Genomic DNA, 20,175 nt, shown 5'->3' with positions numbered 1-20,175 from the left:
TCCTGATCCATTTATGGATAAATCAGTTAGTTTTCATTTGTTAGAAAGTTAGTTAATTGGTTAGTAGTTTGTTGCTGAAAAAAAACAGAAAGTAATGTGTTGAGTTGTAATTTTCAGTTTTATCATTTCAGCCTTTGACAATGATGTATAAATACAATTGATCATTCAATAAGATAATTTGAATGAGTTTATACATTTCAGAAAGGAATACACTTGCATAATAGAAACTTTCTCTCCTACCTCATACATTTCTCTCTTTTCCTGCAAGTGTGTGTCAAGGAACTTATATGTTCTTGACACTAACAATGGTATCTAGAGCAAGAAACGATCAAGAAGGGATCTTTAAGCACAACCATGGCTTCCAATGGCACTTTTCCAGTGAATCTCCCAGTTCTCACTGGCAAGAACTTCAGCAGGTGGCAAGTTCAGATGAAAGCCTTGTTTGGCTTCCAAGATTTAACTAATATTGTTGAGAATGGTGTAGAAGTTCCAAGAGACAATGCTCCTGATGCACAAAAGGCAGGATTCAAAGAATTAAAGAAGCAGGATTGCTACGCATTGGTGATTCTTCATCAGTGTGTTGATGATACCCACTTTGAGAAGATTGCAGGTGCAACTACTGCGAAAGAAGCCTGGGACACGTTGAACAAAGCCTATGCTGGTGCAGACAAAGTCAAGAAAGTGCGCTTACAAACCCTGAAGAGACAGTTTGAACTGTTGCAGATGGAAGAGAATGAAGGTATTAGAGATTTCTTTGGTAGATTACAAGTTCTTACTAATTCAATGAAAGGTTATGGTGAGAAATTCACCGATCTAATACTGATTGAAAAAGTATTAAGATCATTGAATCCAAAATTCGACCACATTGTGGTTGCTATTCAGGAATCAAAGGATTTGGAATCCATGAGCATTGATGAATTACAAGGTTCCCTCAAAGCCCATGAGCAAAGATTGCAAGAAAGGAATAATTGTAATACAAAGCCTGTTGAAACAGCTCTTCAAGCTCAACAAAACCCGAAGAACTCTGGAAATGAATCATCCAGAGGAAAGAGAGGCAGATTCAAGAACTCAAGAGGAAGAGGCAACCATGGATCAAGAGAGCACTCAGATAAGAAAAATAATGGCAACCAAAGTTCCAACAAAGGAGGACATATTGGAAATCGAGGGAGAGGAGGAAAAAAGACCTGGGACAAGAAGAATGTAGATTGTTACAACTGTGGAAAGAAAGGACATTATACTATTGATTGCTAGTACAAGGATAAAAATCCTGTTGATGAGGCTCAACTTGCAGAATGAGCAGATTCAGTTTCTGAACCTGTCTTGTTGATGGTGACAAACAAGACAACACCTGATGACAAGGGTCAATGGTACTTAGACACATGATGCTCTACACACATGACTGGTCACAAAGACTGGTTTGTGTGTCTAGATGAAAGGATGAAAAGCAAAGTGAGATTTGCATATGACAGCACCATGCTTGCTGAAGGAATTGGGAATGTCTTGATTTAGAGGAAAGATGGCATAGAAACTTGCATAGAAGATGTACTTTATGTTCTAGGCATAAGAAGTAATCTTCTAAGTCTTGACCAGTTACTTCAAAAAGGCTTTAAGATAACTATGGAGGACATGATGATGCTGGTATATGACAAAACCAGAAATCTAATCATAAAAACACCATTGACCAGAAATAGAACTTTCAAAATTGGAACGCAAGCACTTGAGCACGAATGTCTTAGTGCTGTGAGCAACAAAGAAGAATGGCTTTGGCACTGTAGGCTTGGACACTTGAATTTCAAAGATCTTGCTCAAATGCACAAGTTGGCACAAGGAATTCCTCAACTACAGTAACCACAGGAGATATGTAGAAATTGCTTGGAATGCAAGCAGACAAAGAAGCCCTTCAAGAAGTTTATCCCAGTAAAATCAACTCAGAAGCTTGAAATCATCTATTCAGATGTTTGTGGCCCTATACAAGTAGAGTCCCTTGGAGGAAATAGGTACTTTATAACCTTTATAGATGATTTCACTAGAAAGACCTGGATTTATATAATCAAAAGAAAGAGTGATGTGTTTAATATCTTTAAGAAGTACAAAGCTTATATTGAAAATCAAAGTTCTAGGAAGATTAAAGTGTTGAGAACTGATGGAGGTGGTGAATACACCTCAAAAGAATTCCTAGAATTTTGTGATGAAGCAGGAATTGTACATGAGTTCACACCACCCTACACTCCACAACACAATGGGGCAGCAGAAAGGAAGAATAGAACAATTATGAACATGGTCAGGAGCATGCTCAAATGCAAGGATCAACCACAAAACTCATGGAGTGAAGTTTCTTCCACTGTTGTGTATGTGCTGCATAGAAGTCCTACAAAAAGACTAAATGGTGTGACTCTAGAAGAAGCTTGGTCAGGCACCAAACCCAATGTGAAACATTTGAGAATTTTTGGTGCTATCTGCTACAAACATATTCATGACCAGTTGAGACAAAAACTGAATGACAAAGGTGAATTAATGGTATTTCTTGGATACCATGAGACAAGAGGGTACAGGCTGTTTGATCCAAGGTCCAAGAAAATTGCAATTAGCAGGGATGTGGAATTTGATGAGTTTAAAAACTGGAGGCTATAACCTAAGTCTACAAGTAAGAATGCAAGTTTCTTGATTGAAGCAGATTACAATGGTAATAATGTTGTTGTAACAGCTGCCACACTTGACCAAGGAATTTTGAGAAAGTCAACAAGAGTGACACAAGTTCCCCAAAGTTTGAGAGATTATGAAGTCTATAAAGATGATCAAATCACTGAAGGTGGTGACCTAGTGCATTTGTCCTTATATGTTGGTGCTGAGCCAATAGATGTAGAGGAAGCATTGCAAGAACCTCAATGGATTCAAGCAATGAAGGAGGATTTGAGCTCAATTAAGAAGAACAACACATGGGATCTTGTGAACCTCCCAAAAGGGAAAAGACCTATTGCAGTTAAGTGGGTCTTTAAAGTGAAGAAGAATCCCACATGAGAGGTGGTTAAGCACAAGGCAAGACTAGTGGCAAAGGGTTTCTTGCAAAGAGAAGGTGTGGACTATGGTGAAATTTTTGCTTCAGTAGCAAGGATTGAGACAATAAGGCTTGTAGCTACAATTGCAAGTATGAGAAGGTGATCAATGCATCAATTGGATGTCATGTCTGCTTTTCTAAATGGGCCTCTTGAAGAAGATGTGTTTGTTGATCATCCTCCAGGTTTTCAAGTTGATGGCCAAGAAGACAAAGTGTACAAACTAAAAAAGGCCCTGTATGGCTTAAAACAAGCTCTAAGAGCTTGGAACAAGAAGATTGATGGTGTTCTCAACCAGATTGGATTTGAGAAATGTATTTCTGAACAAGGTGTCTATATTAAAGGGGAGACTACTGCAGATTTAATCCTATTGTGCCTCTATGTGGATGATTTGTTGATCACTGGGAGCAACATGTCAGAAATCAACAAAGTCAAGCAGTTGTTGATGATGCAATTTGAAATGATTGACCTGGGCCAACTATCCTATTTTCTTGGCATTGAATTCAAGGAAACTGAAGCAGGTGTGGTGATGCATCAAAGTAAATATGCAGCTGATTTGCTTATGAAGTTTCACATGAGCAATTGCAATCCAACTGCAACTCTAGCTGAAACTGGACTAATGATGAGCTTGAATGATGAAGGAGAACTAGCAGATGCTACTTTATACAGACAAATAGTTGGCTCACTCAGGTATTTGTGTAATACAAGACCTGACATAGCTTATAGTGATGGCATTATAAGCAGGTTTATGAAGGCACCTAAGATTTCTCACATGATGGCTGCAAAGAGGATCTTAAGGTATGTAAAGGGCACAACTAATTATGGAGTGTTGCTACCTTTTGGATAGAATGAATCAAATCAAAATATGCTTGGCTATCCTGATTCAGATTGGAGGAGGGACAAGGATGACAGGAAGAGCACTGCAGCCTATGTTTTCATGTATGGTGGAGCTCTAATCTCCTGGAGCTCGAAGAAAGAAGATCTAGTAGCATTATCTACTTGTGAAGCTGAGTATATAGCAGCTTCCCTTGGAGCATGTCAAGGTCTATGGTTGAGGAAAATGCTGAAAGAAATGAAGATTCAAAAGAAGGAACCAATTTGCTTACTGATTGATAATAAGTCAGCAATCAGTCTTGCTAAGAACCCTGTAGATCATGGGAACAACAAGCACATTGATACTAGGTATCATTTTATCAGGGACAAAGTTGACAAAGGAAAAATCAAGCTCATTTCCTGCAAATTAGAAGATAATCTTGCTGATTTACTCACAAAACCATTGAAGAAAGCCAAGTTTGAAGAACTTAGAAGTAAACTGATGATAAAAGCTGATTGAGGATCAGAATTAAAGGAGGGTGTTGTTGTAATCCTGATCCATTTGTGGATAAATCAGTTAGTTTTCATTTGTTAGAAAGTTAGTTAATTGGTTAGTAGTTTGTTGCTGAAAAAAATAGAAAGTAATGTGTTGAGTTGTAATTTTCAGTTTTATCGTTTCAGCCTTTGACAATGATGTATAAATACAATTGATCATTCAATAAGATAAGTTGAATGAGTTTATACATTTCATAAAGGAATACACTTGCAAAATAGAAACTCTCTCTCCTACCTCATACATTTCTCTCTTTTTCTACAAGTGTGTGTCAAGGAACTTATATGTTCTTGACAATAACAATAATAAGTCCAAATGTAGCAACACAACTTTGCCTCTTCCAAGGACTATATACAATAATTGTTACTTAAGACTCGCCTTCCTCTTTTAGAAGAGAATGCTCTTAATACAGACTTGTAACTACAATCTACAAGGAAGTTTTTTTCTAACTCAACTTTATAGTTAAACAATGTTTTTCACAATTTATGAATGGATATTTTATGTTCAAGACCCTTGTGATGAAAGGTGGCTAGTGGTTCTACACGGGAAAACAATTGGTGTTAATGTTGAAGATGATGATTCATACATTGATACTTATGTTAGTCCTTTGTCCACACAAATGTCACCTAACATCGTCGGTGAAAAAGAAGCTAACAAAGTTCATGCTAATTGTAATGATCATGATGAAAGAGAATTAATTGACATCGTCTAATGTAATTTTCTTATTATGTATTTCATTTTAGTCCATTCATTTACATAACTTATTCAATTTTGTGATAATGTTAATTAACTAATGTTTTTTTTTCTTTACAGCCAAATGGCTACACCGCCCAGCTCTCCTCCTCCTCCTCCTGGTATAGCATCACAGTCGTCATCTACCTTGAAGCGGACAAGAAAGGCCACACGCCTAAGATCACTGGTGACTAGGCCAGTTGGGGTAAAGAGACCCCTGGTCCATCTGGATCCTGCTACCGAGAAAGCAGACGGTCCCCACAGAAAAAAGTTAAGAACATATTTGGGAATCGTCGCTCATGATAAGGTGGATGTCACATACGATAATTGGAAGCAAGTCCCTTCTGCTCAGAAGGATTTGATATGGGAGGATATTCAGGTATTTTAGTTTTCATGTTGCATATTGTTTATTAACTAAAAATTTGAATTTAGTAACAATATAATGTAATTTTTTGTTTGTCAGGCTGAATTTGATATCCCTGAAGCATCTGATGTAAGGACAAAAAAGAAAATACTTCAGACTATAGGGGACTGGTGGAGACAGTTTAAGCCTGATTTGACATCCAAATGGGCACTTGCATCCGACAAGGACGGTGTCGATGACACTGTATGTGAAAAGTACAACATTAGCAAGGAGAAGTAGGCCCAATTTTGTCAGACCCGCAGAGACCCTTCGTGGGAGGTAAGTTTGTGATTTTCATTGTTAAGCGAGTTTCTTTAGATCTACCAACATAAATCCTACATCATCAGTCCGCACACCGGGGTTGCTGTCTGTTGGATCAAGTGGCCTCGGAATAATTAAGAAGGGGAGGTTGAATTAATTATTAATGAGCTTTACTAATTAAAACTTATCCTTCTTAATGTTACTAGATTCAATTAGGCTTTTACTACTAAGTTAAGAAAGTAAAGAACAAGAATTGAAACTTAACCAAAAGTAAAAGCGATAATTAAAGTGCACAGCGGAAATTAAAGAGTGTAGGGAAGAAGAAGACAAACACAAGAATTTTATACTGGTTCGGCAACAACCCGTGCCTACGTCCAGTCCCCAAGCAACCATCGGTTCTTGAGATTTCTTTCAACCTTGTAAAATCCTTTACAAGCAAAGATCCACAAGGAATGTCCCCTCCCTTATTCTCTTTGAACAACCAAGTGGATGTACCCTCCACTTAAACTGATCCACAAGAGATGTACCCTCTCTTGTTCTCAGTTATAACAATCCAAGTAGATGTACCCTCTACTTGTACCACAAAGGATGTACCCTCCAATGTGTTAAGACAAAGAATTCTCAGGCAGTTAGTCCTTTGAATCTTTGTAAGGGAAAACAAAAGATATCTCAGGCGGTTAGTCCTTTGAAATCTTTTGTTTAAGGGGAAGGGAAGAATCAAAAGAATTCTTAGACTGTGTCCTTTTGAATTCTTTGAAAAGGGAGAAGGGAGACACAAAAGAATTCTGGTGGTTAGTCCTTTGTTCTTTTGGAAAAGGGAGAAGAGAGGCACAAAAAGAATTCAGGCGATTAGTCCTTATTGAATTCTTTTTGGCAAAGAGAGAAGAGAATGAAAAGATATAGCACACTTTTGTTTTCTGCAAAAAAACAAGGTTTGGAAAATAGAAAATTTAGAAAGCTTTTTGGCAAAGGAAGAAGAAGAAAGATGAGAAGCGAAGGTTTCAAGATATCTCAAAAGTTGTTCAAAGAAGTTCAAAATTTGTAAAAGTTATTGAAATGCAAGTCAAGGTCTTGCTTTTATAGATTCTTCATGTCTGGTCAAGAAAACCATTAGAAGAGTTATAACCTTGAGAAAACCATTGGAAGAGTTACATCTCTTGACTTTTTATTCAGAACTTGTCACTGGTAATCGATTACCATAACCATGTAATCGATTACACAAATCATTTTATGAAAAGATGTGACTCTTCACAATTGAATTTGAATTTCAACGTTCAGATACACTGATAATCGATTACCACCATTTAAAAAACATTTGGAACGTTGCAAATTCAGTTAAAAGCTTTGGAAATCAAACTTTACCACAGGTAACCGATTACAGGTAATTAGTAATCGATTACTAGAGAGTAAATACTCTGGTAACTTAGAAAAATTTGGAAAAACTATTCTTGTAAAACAAAATTGTGCTATGTTTGGTTTTTGAAAAAAAAAATTTCAATACTTCCCTTATGAAGTCTTGACTTGTTGCTTTTTGGTTTCTTCTCTTGAATCTTGAATTCATCTTCTCTTGAATCTTGATTCTTCTTGATGTCTTTTCTTTAATCTTGATCTTGAACTTGTTGACTCAATCATGACATCATTCTTTTTGGGCTTTTTGTCATCTTCAAAACTACTTGAATCATCCTTGATTCATCATCAAGAAGCTTGCTTCTACATTGTCAACCCATTTACACTTGAAAACATAGACAGTAAATTTGACATAGTTAAGCTCCCAATTTTTTTTCAATGAAACCAAAGTAAGGGATGGAAGCTACACGGGGATCGTTATCATGTACACTAGAGAAGTGTTGAGATTCGGCCTTTAAGGTGACCCCTCTATTTTGCATTGTACTTTTCTCATCTTGTGCTTTTGTATAAAAGGAATACTTGTTTATATCGTATCCTTGCCAAGTTATAACATTTCTTTTAAGCCCATCTGCTAGCTTTCTTAACATTTCAGAAGTATTATCATCAACAAATATCTTTAAACCAATCTATGAAAGTCTTGTTATGCTTTTTCAAGACCCAGTTCTTCGACATTTTTGGATTACTTTCTTTCACTAAACTTTCATGGAAAACTATGTATGGAAAAAATTCATTATTGTTATTCAACACATACAAATGATCTTGTTACAAATCTTCTACAGTTGGAGTGATAACATGCAATCCTCTTGAACCCTTACCTCCCACTCTTTCGTCATGCCGACACTCGGGAAGCCCAACAGGTTTAGCTTTTTCAATGTACACTGAACAAAATTCAATGGCTTTTTCTGTAATGTACCTTTCAACAATAAATGCTTTTAGACGATGTTGATTATTGGTATACCCTTTTAAGATCTTCATGTATCGCTCAACCGGGTACATCCACCGCAAATAAACAGGACCACAACATTTGATTTCTCTAACCAGATAAAGAATTAAGTGAACCATGATGTCAAAGAAATTAGGAAGAAAATACATCTCCAACTGACACAATATAATAGCAGTCTTGTTTTCTAGCTCATCTAACTTCATAGGATCAAGGACTTTGCTACATATGGCATTGAAGAAAAAGCACAACCGAGTTATGGCTAACCTGACTTTGTTAGGCAAAATGTCTCGTACGGCCATGACTAACAATTGTTGCATCAAGACGTGACAATCGTGAAACTTTAACCCTACCAACTTAAGATCCTTCAACTGCACAAGGCTCTTAATATTTGAAGAGTATCCTTGTGGGACTTTGACCCGGCATAGACACTGACAAAAACTTATCTTCTCCTTTCTGGACAAAGTATGACAAGCTGGAGGCAAGTATATTTTTTTACCACCAGACCTTGGATGCAATTGCAATCATATACCCATCTCAGCTAGATCTTGACGAGTATTCAAACCATCTTTTGTCTTGCCTTGAATGTTAAGAAGCGTCCCAATGACACTATCATATACATTTTTCTCCACATGCATAACATCAATTCAATGTCTAACATGTAGATCAGACCAGTATAGAAGATCAAACAAAATCGACCTCTTCTTCCATATGCAAGTCTTACTTTTTTCCTTCTTTTGGGTCTTTCCAAATATAGTATTCAGGTGTTGAACCCGCTGGAAGACCTGGTCACCAGTTAACAGTATCGGTGCAGTTTCATGCTCTTGACTTCCATTAAATGCTTTTTTCAATCGTTTGTAAGGGTGATGGGGTTTTAGAAAACGTCAATGTCTAGTGTACACTATTTTTCTATCATGTTTAAGTTGTATGTAGCTTGTGTCTTCTTCACAGATGGGGCATGCACAATGGCCCTTAACACTGTAATCGCTCAAATTCCCATATGTTGGAAAGTCATTAATGGTACAAAAAAGCATTGCACACAAATGAAAAGTCTCATTTCGAAACCCATCAAACACTAAAACCCCCTCGTCCCACAACTTTGTCAAGTCTTCAATCAAGGGACCAAGATAAACATCGATGTCATTTCCTGACTATCTTAGGCCCGATATCATCATAGACAGCATCATGTATTTTTGCTTCATGCACAACCAAGGAGGCAAATTGTAAATCACTAGCAAAACTAGCCACAAAATGTGTTGAATGCTTAAACTGCCATATGGATTCATTCCATTAGTGGCTAGTCCAAGCCTAAGATTTCTTGTCTCTTAGCCGAAATCTGGATACAAACGATCTATCTTCTTCCACTGGGAGGAATCAGCCGGATGACAAAGCATTCCATCGCAGTTTCTCCCATTTGCATGGCATGTAAGGTCTTTTGCATTGTCTCCATTAGCAAACAAACACTTAAACCTTGGAATGATAGGAAGATACCACAACACCTTCGTTGGGGAGCCTTTCTTTGAGTTTTTGTCACTACTACACTCGTCATCATCCTTCACTTTGTAGTGTGATACCCCACACCTAGGGCATTTGGGTATTTCTTGAAATTCATATCTGTATAGTATGCAATCATTCGGGCAAGCATGAATCTTCTAATACTCCATACCCATCGGACACAGTATCTTCTTGGCCTGATAGTAACTTTTAGGCAACGTGTTTTCCTATGGAAGCATATCGTGCACTACTTGAAGCAGTGAACTAAAGCTTTTGTCACTCCACCTATATTTGGCCTTCACATTAACCAGACTTAACACCACCAACAACAGCATCAAGGAATTCTTACACCCCGGATACAAAGGCTTCTTTGAATCAGTTTGCAATGTATCATATATATAGGAGCATGTGCTTGCTGAGAAGACTTTTGTCCAAGGTCACGAATCATATGCTCCAAGTGATCTCCCATTTCTACATCATACGATTCAGATTGGGACCCACTCTACATTTCTGTCAATTCACCATGCCATATTTGCATTGTATAATTCTTCTTAACCCCATCACACAACATATGGTCCCATATATCATCAAGTTTTTGTCGTCTCCCGTTCAAACAATTTATGCATGGACAAAAAAATTTCTTGTCCTTATCTGGTCGACTTCTTCCGGATGCAAATTGCAAGAACTCTTCGACGCCTTCCTCATATGCAAGGCTCATGCAACTTTCATTCATCTTTGATCCATCTAAATAATAACTCTGTGATACTCACAAAGTTATTCGATGCATAAAAATCTCACTTTTTATTATAGGTGTGGCCCTATCCCATCCAGGAAGACATTTTTTATGGTAGCTTCATACGTCAAGGTTAATTGTATTTTGTTAAATTTGACAAAATTTCGGCAGCATTTCGCATTGGTCTCTAAGTACATGACATGAAATCAATGAGATTAATTCCTCGATAATCAAGTATGCACTCAAAGAACAACTAGAAATGTACTCTACCAAAATTTCATCAAATTAAACAAAATAATGTTAACCTTAACGCATGAATCTACCATAAAATATCAATCTTTCCAAACTGCTCAAACGAACAATTCAAGATTGAATACAATGATTAATGCGAACTGTCCGCAAGAATCATTGCATTCAATCTCAAATGGGAATCTAAGGTTCACTCATCATGTACAAAAATTGTATAAAAAGCAAAGTACATTAATGACAGCCAACAACATACAAAAACATTCATAACAAAAATAAGCATCAAATCTTTATCAAAAGGTTTTGTACATGTAATGATGATCAATATAGTGTCTAGCAACGAATGTTGTGACCACAATGCAAATAACTAGACAAATAGTGCCTACAAAATAAATATTTCCATGCTATGTGAGATATAACACAAACTTCAATATATGAATTAAAATTCAATTGAGGGAATTATATTAATCAACTAGTACAAATTCGGGAGAAAGAGGAACTGGGAGAGTGCGTTGTCTTGTTGTTATTCTTCATATAAAAATTCTTCGTATTTCGTTTCTCTTAAAACCCTAGTTTCGATGTTGCTACTTTGACACAACACAACAGATCGGGAAGAACCCTAACCAAACAAGAAATCAATGCCTGCAGAGTTAGGGCAACAGACGATGGAGCTCTCCACCCTCGTCACACGCGCTATTAATGATAAGTCCTACGATTCGTTAGTGCCGCTAACAATGAGGATGACTTATCCTTAATAGCGCGTGTGACTGTTGGATCAAGTGGCCTCGGAATAATTAAGAAGGGGGGTTGTATTAATTATTAATGTGCCTTGACTAATTCAAAATTTATCCTTCTTAATATTACTAGATTCAATTAGGCTTTACTACTTAGTTATGAGAAAGTAAAGAACAGAAACAATAATTTAGACAAAAGTAAAGCGGAAATAAAAAGTGCACTGTGGAAATTAAAGAGTGTAGGGAAGAAGAAGACAAACATAAGATTTATACTAGTTCAGCAACAACCCGTGCCTACATCCAGTCCCCAAGCAACCACCGGTTCTTGAGATTTCCAATAACCTTGTAAAATCCTTTACAAGCAAAGATCCACAAGGGATGTACCCTCCCTTTTTCTCTTCGAACAACCAAGTGGATGTACGCTCCATTGAACTGATCCACAAGAGATGTACCCTCTATTGTTCTCAGTATCACAACCCAAGTAGATGTACGCTATACTTGTACCACAAAGGATGTGCACTCCAATGTGTTAAGACAAAGAATTTTTAGGCGGTTAGTCCCTTGAATCTTTGTAAGGGGAAACAAAAGATATCTCAAGCGGTTAGTCCTTTGAAATCTTTTGTTTAAGGGAAAGGGAAGAATCAAAAGAATTCTCAGGCAGTTAGTCCTTTGAATCTTTTGTTAAGAGGGAGAAGGGATGAAAAGATAGCACACTTTTGTTTTCTGCAGAATTTCCACTTGCAGAAAAACAAAGTTTTGAAAACAAAGTTTATAAAGCTTTTTGACAAAGAGAAAGCAATGGGTAATGGTTAGAGAAAGATTGTGAAAGAGGATTGTTTGGAAGAATATCACACGTATGTTATTTGAATGTATGCCAAAGTCATGCTTTTATAGACTCTTCATGTCTGGTCCAAGAAACCATTGGAAAAGTTGTGACTTTAGAAAAAAATCATGTTAAGAGTTATAACTCTTAACTTTTTCTTCAAAACTGTTCACTGGTAATCGATTACCACAAAGGTGTAATCGATTACACAATGCATTTTATGAAAAGCTGTGACTCTTCTCAATTGGATTTGAATTCCAACATTCAGATTCACTTGTAATCGATTACAAATATAGTGTAATCGATTACACTGTTTGAAAATCATTTTGGAATGTTGCAAACCATTTGAAAACATTTTGTAAACCAAACTGGTCACTGGTAATCGATTGCTGATAACTGGTAATCGATTACCAGAGAGTAATCACTCTGGTAACTTAGAAAATTCTTTTGTAAAACAAAACTGTGCTATTTGGTTTTTGAAAAAATCTTTAAATACTTATCCTACATGAAGTCTTGACTTGTTGCTTCTTGATTTCTTCTCTTAAATCTTGAATCTTGGATTGGATTCTTGATGCTTGATCTTGAAGTATTGAATCAATCTTGAATCAATCACTTGGGCTTTTGGCATCATTAAAATTGCTTGGTTCATCATCATGAAGCTTGCTTCTATAATCTCCCCCTTTTTGATGATGACAAACCTGAAATCAAGAAACGCATACAAGCTCTATCTTCTAATCGATCACTTACATAATTCTCCCCCTTTGTTTTTGAGTTTAAGATTTACTTGAAATTAAGTTATTTAATTATATGAGTTCTTGATTTAATCCCAACTTTCTCTCCCTCTTTGGCATCAACAAAAAGCCAAAGTGCGTATAGAGACATAAAATCATACATTCATTCATAATCATCCAAACAAGGAAAACAATAATGCATACATAACTTAAGCAAGTATGATAATAATTCATTCATAAACTATAATATAATGTCAGATAATTTAGAGAGTCATCCAAGATAACCAAATTAAAACAACTAAATTAGAAAGTAACATACTAATAAGTGTTTCAAAACATAGCCAAATACACAACTAGAAATCCAAATACTAATAATAATAGTAATGTCTAAACTGATGGTGGTGGTGGAGGTAAATCAAAGCAGACGCAAATAATGGTGACATCTTCTTCAATCTTTGCAATCCTTGAATTCATCTCCTCGAATCGTGTGTCCAATTGACGTTCCAAGGAGTCAAACCTCTCACCAACATAGGTTTGAAGTCCATCAAACCTGTCCAAAATACTCTGAAGGAGAGAAGAGTCTCCTTCAACCGGTAAGTGTCCTTCATTATCATTTGGTTGAGCACCCTTTTTTACCCAAGATCCATCACGCTCTTTGCGGTAACCAAAGGAGGCAACCACAGTAGCACCGATCAAGAAAGATCTCTTGATTGGAACATAAGGTTCAAAATCAAGAGGGATGTTAAAATGTTAAAGGAACAGAGTAACTAAGTAAGGATAGGGAAAAGGAGCACTTAATCACAATGCCTTATGCATGCGATATCGGACTAGATGTGCCCAATCAATTTGTCGGCCGGTAGGAAAGGCCCACATGACTATTAGATCTTCTTCAGAAACCTGTGCAAGGTTTGAAGATCTAGGAAGTAAAATACAGACAATTAGATAATGGAGGATGCGGCTTTCAAGAGCCAATGAACCGGCAAGCAACCTTCTGGTCATATCCGCTTGGTTGGTGCAAACCAACCGGTGGGCATTATGCACAGAAAAATCAAACTTCCACTCATCATCTAGTGCATCTTCAAATGGTACACCGTCACTAGACAATTGGGTCAAATCATAGAAGAGGGATTGGTCAATGACCATCTTTATCCCATAGACCTCAGAAATCAAGGTATTTTCTTGAATTTCAAGGTTAGAATAAAAGGCTTTTACCAATTTAGAATACACATGCAGTTTTAAAGACATAAAGGGAATGAGATTTGAGTTATGAAATGCTTGAATGCATTCGAAACTCTCATTAGAAAATAAATCCATATCTATGAACTTAGGGTCAATGATAGAACAAGAGGAGAAGAGGTTTGTGTACCGTGTACGGTGTTCTTCCAATGAGAACAATGAGGAGGGGGAAATGGAGGAAGGAATTGGAGTATCCTGAGCCTCAGAGTGCCGTTGGCTTCTACTCGAATAACCTTTGCGCTTCTTTGATGGTTCTTCCATTTGAGAGACTTATTCGAAATTTCAATTGGTTTAAATGAAAGAGAATGAAAAAAGATGATTTTGGGCTTTGTGGGACGTGATTTGGATAAGAAATGAGTAAGTTATGGTAGAAAGAAAATTTGGGAATGAGGGTTTCACGAGAGAGACGAAGTTGCAAATTCGTGAATTCTGAAATTTGAATTTATAAGCAGCAGGGATGCGTTGTAATCGATTACATCTTTTGGTAATCGATTACACATAGCCTGCCTCGCTTTAATCGATTACCAGAGAGCATTTTAGCAGAACTAAGTACTGAATGAATTCTTAGGGTGAAAGGATTTGAAAGGGGGTCAAAATACTTTATATCTAAAAACTCTTATATGAAAATAAATATATAACATAATAGATTTTTGAAAAACTTTATGAATGACTTTTAAGCAAGTAATTCACATATCATACTAAAAATCATGCAAGAATCATATACATCATCAAATATTTGTTTAAAAAATAAACTTCATGCTTTTTAAAAAAAAAAACTCAATCAAACATATAAGCAAATATTCATAGCAAAAAATCAAGACAAAAAAATAAATTTTTTTTAGTCATCATATATCAAGTTAATTTAGAAGAAAACTTTCAACCCACTTAATTTAAAAGAGAATGGTTTTGATGTTACCTTTTTAATTATTTAAGTGCCTAGATCTTCAAAGATGGAAGTCAGACTTTTACTTTTTTCTTAATCTTCTTGAGAGATGTTCTCATCGCTCTCATAGTCCTTGGATAGAAGGTTGATCTCCTTCTCCGAACCATCAGATGAGTCATTGTCATCCCAAGCAATATACGCCTTCTTGGATCTTCTTTCTTCATGGCTTTCCTTCTCATTCTTCTCTGGCCATGATTCATTTGTGGGGCAGTGTGCCTTTATGTGACCGGGTCGATTACACTTATAGCATTTAAGTGTTTGGGAACCTTCTTGAGATCTCTTCCCATTGTCGAAGTTATGGCGTCTCTCCATTCTTCTATTTTTGATGAATTTATGAAACTTCTTCACAAAGAGTGAGAAGTCCTCTTCATCATCAGATTCTTCTTTTTCTTCTTCTTGCATTGAGGAGGAGGCTTTGAGTGCTATGCTTCTTTTCCTTTTGTCGGTCTCTTCATTTTGGTTGAGACATTGAAGTTCCATTTCATGTTCCTGCAGTTTGCCAAAAAGAGTGGCAAGAGACATAGAAGAAAGATCTTTACTTTCAGAAATGGCAGTTACCTTGGGCTGTCATTTCCTACTTAAGCATCTCAAAATTTATTAATTAAATCTTCATTAGGAAATATTTTTCCTAAGGAGACAAGGTGATTGACTATGTGTGTGAATCTTTTCTGCATGCTTTGAATGTTCTCATTAGTGTTCGTCCTAAATAATTCATATTCATGTGTAAGAGTGTTGAATCTAGATCTTTCAACATTAGTGGTGCATTCATGTGTAAGTTGGAGAGTATCCCACATCTCCTTTGCATTTGAACAGTTTGACACTCTAAAATATTCATCTATTCCTAGGGCAAAAGTAATGATGTTTTTTGCTTAAAGATTATATTGGATTCTTCCTCTATCCTCTTCAGTCCATTTATCTCTAGGTTTTATGTTGTTGTACTTGTGCTTGCATCCACTATGGTGGGTACACAAGGTCCTATTTCTATTGCTTCCCAAATGTTTAAATCTATGCCTTCAATAAAGATTTGCATTCGAGTTTTCCAATAGTGGTAACCCTCACCATTAAAGATGGGTGGCCTATGGATGGAGTTTCCTTCGGGAAACAGAGAATTTGAGGAGGCCATGAATCTTGAAGTTGTGAAAATTTTCTCAAGAAACCTGCTCTGATACCACTTGTTAGATCAAGTGGCCTCAGAATAATTAAGAAGGGGGGTTGAATTAATTATTAATGTGCCTCGACTAATTCAAAATTTATCCTTCTTAATATTACTATATTCAATTAGGCTTTCCTACTAAGTTATGAGAAAGTAAAGAACAGAAACAATAACTTAGACAAAAATAAAGCGGAAATAAAAAGTGCACAGCGGAAATTAAAGAGTGTAGGGAAGAAAAAGGCAAACACAAGATTTATACTAGTTCAGCAACAACCCGTGCCTACATCCAGTCCCCAAGCAACCACCGGTTCTTGAGATTTCCAATAACCTTGTAAAATCCTTTACAAGCAAAGATCCATAAGGGATGTACCCTCCCTTGTTCTCTTTGAACAACCAAGTGGATGTACGCTCCACTTGAACTGATCTACAAGAGATGCACCCTCTCTTGTTCTCAGTATCACAACCCAAGTAGATGTACGCTCTACTTGTACCACAAAGGATGTACGCTCCAATGTGTTAAGACAAAGAATTCTTTGGCGGTTAGTCCCTTGAATCTTTGTAAGGGGAAACAAAAGATATCTTAGGCGGTTAGTCCTTTGAAATCTTTTGTTTAAGGGAAAGGGAAAAATCAAAAGAATTCTCAGGCGGTTAGTCCTTTGAATCTTTTGTCAAGAGGGAGAAGGGATGAAAAGATAGCACACTTTTGTTTTCTGCAGAATTTCCACTTGCAGAAAAACAAAGTTTTGAAAACAAAGTTTAGAAAGCTTTTTGGCAAAGAGAAAGCAATGGGAAATGGTTAGAAAAAGATTGTGAAAAGGATTGTTTGGAAGAATATCACACATATGTTATTTGAATGTGTGCCAAAGTCATGCTTTTATAGACTCTTCATGTATGGTCAAAGAAACCATTGGAAGAGTTGTGACTTTAGAAAAAATCATGTTAAGAGTTATAACTCTTAACTTTTTCTTCAAAATTGTACACTGGTAATTGATTACCACAAAGGTGTAATCGATTACACAATGCATTTTATGAAAAGTTGTGACTCTTCACAATTGGATTTGAATTCCAACGTTCAGATTCACTTGTAATTGATTACTAATATAGTGTAATCGATTACACTGTTTGAAAATCATTTTGGAACATTGCAAATCATTTGAAAACATTTTGAAAACCAAACTGGTCACTGGTAATCGATTACTGATAACTGGTAATTGATTACCAGAGAATAATCACTTTGGTAACTTAGAAAATTTGAGAAAATTCTTTTGTAAAACAAAACTGTGCTATTTGGTTTTTGAAAAAATCTTTAAATACTTATCCTATATGAAGTCTTGACTTGTTTCTTCTTGATTTCTTCTCTTGAATCTTGGATTGGATTCTTGATGCTTGATCTTGAAGTCTTAAATCTATCTTGAATCAATCACTTGGGCTTTTGGCATCAGCAAAATTGCTTGGTTCATCATCATGAAGCTTGCTTCTACAGTGACGAGGGTGGAGAGCTCCACCATTTGTTGCCCTAACTCCGCAACCATTGGTTTCTTGTTTGGTTAGGGTTCTTCCTGATCTATTGTGTTGTTTTAGAGCAGCAACATTGAAACTAGGGTTTTAAGTGAAACGAAATACGGGGAATTTTTATATGGAGAACAACAACAAGATGACACCCTCTCCCGATTCATCTTTCTCTCTCTAACACACACATACTTGTTAGTAGTCTTACTCAGGTTCGTTGGTTTTCTCTGTCTCTCTCTCTCTCTCCTAAGTTTGTATAATGTTCGTTGTGAAATGCTTTTACAAAAATTTAATTATCTGTTACAAGCTTAAACTTTTTTGACCATGTATTTACAGGGAAAAAGGCTTTGAGTTCAGCAAGTGATCGTAAAATTGATGACGATGATGATAACTTAGACGAGTTTCTTGAGGGGATGTTTCCGTGATCCTGGCTAATTTTATTGTGGTAACAAAAGGATTCATCAAAAGAGTTAATAAAAACTCCTATTGAGTTCTTGTATTAGAGATACTCTAAAATTAAACTAAGCTAAAATAAACATGTAGTATTTAACTTAAACTTTTCATGTTTTTTATATTAAATTCTCAAATTAAGTAATGCCACATGATATCTTTTTTACATTTACAAGAACAAGTTGATATGAGATCTAATTAGAACAAGTTGCAGAATTTAAAGAAAACATTTACAAACATACATATTTGATATGAGATCTTAATGACAAGAATAAAAGCAACTAATTAAAGTAAGATTTGCAACATGAAAATATTCCTCATGAATTTTAACGATAATCTTTTTCCTAGTCGTCTTCTTTCTTGACTACCCTATTGAAGTTGCACATGAAACGTCAAAAATTATGTGAAGGCTCTTGAATTCACTTGAGAAATGCTAATAAGTCAACTATACCTATATGCTTAGGAGTAAATTATGTGAAGGCTCTTGCGGAACCTTTACTGATCATGGGGAGGGATATCCGCAAGTTTGTTGCTAGTAGCAGGCACCTTAACTGATCTTTTCACTCTATGTTTCCTGCAGAGGACGTACAAAACAATTAATTGAATGTGAAAATGAACTTTAATCTTTGAGATCATAGTCATTAATCATCAATGGTTAATAGTGTGTATGAGACAATAACACTAGAACACAGAACGAGGGTAAAGTCAAATGGAATGCACTTTCTCTTGTGCTGTTGTGAATTATGATAAGAAGAGTGTTCAGCTCCTAGTAAATGGAATGCACTTCCATTTCCATCCATGTTAGCCACACTTCCGTTTATGCTCAAGGAAGAAATGAAATACCTAGTAGACGACGACATTGATGGTGTGCAGCTAGAGTTGTCAAAATTCAAATTTATAACACTATTGTTCCTTCGAAACATTATTTCTGCTTCATGTTTCATTTGTTGTTGTTGAAGGAAGTGGTAATGTGTTCATGAAGTTTGTCGGGTAAGGTTTAGAGGGCTTTTCTCATTGGAGCTCAATTCCAAACTAGGTTTTCCCATCATATAGATTGAATTTCTAACTATTTGACCCAATCCCTGAATTGAATTCTTAGTAAAACTTGTATGAGGAAACTCCAAACATTTTGAATGATGATTGGTTTTGCAAATTTGGTTGTCCAAGAGAATACTTTCAAAAAAGGGATTTGAAGTTTTTTGTGCTTCCTTACTCTTGCATGACCCAAACCACTATTTAGGAGTGAAACAACTTTCTTGAACCTCACTATAGCCCCTGCAGTTTCCACCATCAAATTCCTACAATGAACTTCATTCCTTAGTTGAGACATCATACTCAGAACTTAATGACAACTCTCAATAGTTGCTCTATTAGCTTCTTCAACATCCTCCATATTACCCTCTATCTGGGGTAAAAAAAAGATAAAAGGAACTAAAAAAATACCTCAACACACAGAGGGACACAAACCTAAGATAAGAACACCAGACTTCCTTCCTGTAAATAAAATTCTCTTCTTTTTTATTCTACAAAACACAGTGCACATTTGGATCCATGTGGTAGATTAGGATAAAGAGACCCACATAGAGAGAAACCCAATTTTCACCAAACAATATCTTGTTTCTGGTTCAAGTTTCAAAATTTCAGGTCATGAAAGTGTTAATTATTGAAAATAAGCAAAGACCTAGTAGTTGTGAGAATTGTTAACTGGGTGTTGAAGTGGCATTCTAATTCTAATTCTAATATTAGATAAAAGTGAGCAAAGCAAGCAGAGATTTTTGAAACAAATGTGGCTACTCAGCAAAGAAATGGCACCAAGTTTTTCCAGTGAGAAAAAGTAATAGTAAAAGCATATAGGTATAGTCAACAAACTTGAATTCGCTTGAGAAATGGCAATAAGTCAACTATACCATAGACACTACTGACACTTCTAAATTTCTCTCCGTAGACTCTTTCAATGGCCT

General features: G+C 36.1%; 1 pseudogene; it reads right to left on the bottom strand.

Moving 5' to 3' along the window:
- Nucleotides 1–18,709: 18,709 nt before the first annotated feature.
- On the bottom strand, nucleotides 18,710–19,607 carry LOC114415987 (annotated as a pseudogene).
- Nucleotides 19,608–20,175: the final 568 nt, after the last annotated feature.

Source organism: Glycine soja, chromosome 6, assembly GCF_004193775.1.
Source record: "Glycine soja cultivar W05 chromosome 6, ASM419377v2, whole genome shotgun sequence".
In the NCBI taxonomy this organism is placed as follows: Eukaryota; Viridiplantae; Streptophyta; class Magnoliopsida; order Fabales; family Fabaceae; genus Glycine; species Glycine soja.
This window is presented reverse-complemented; position numbering and strand designations above follow the sequence as displayed.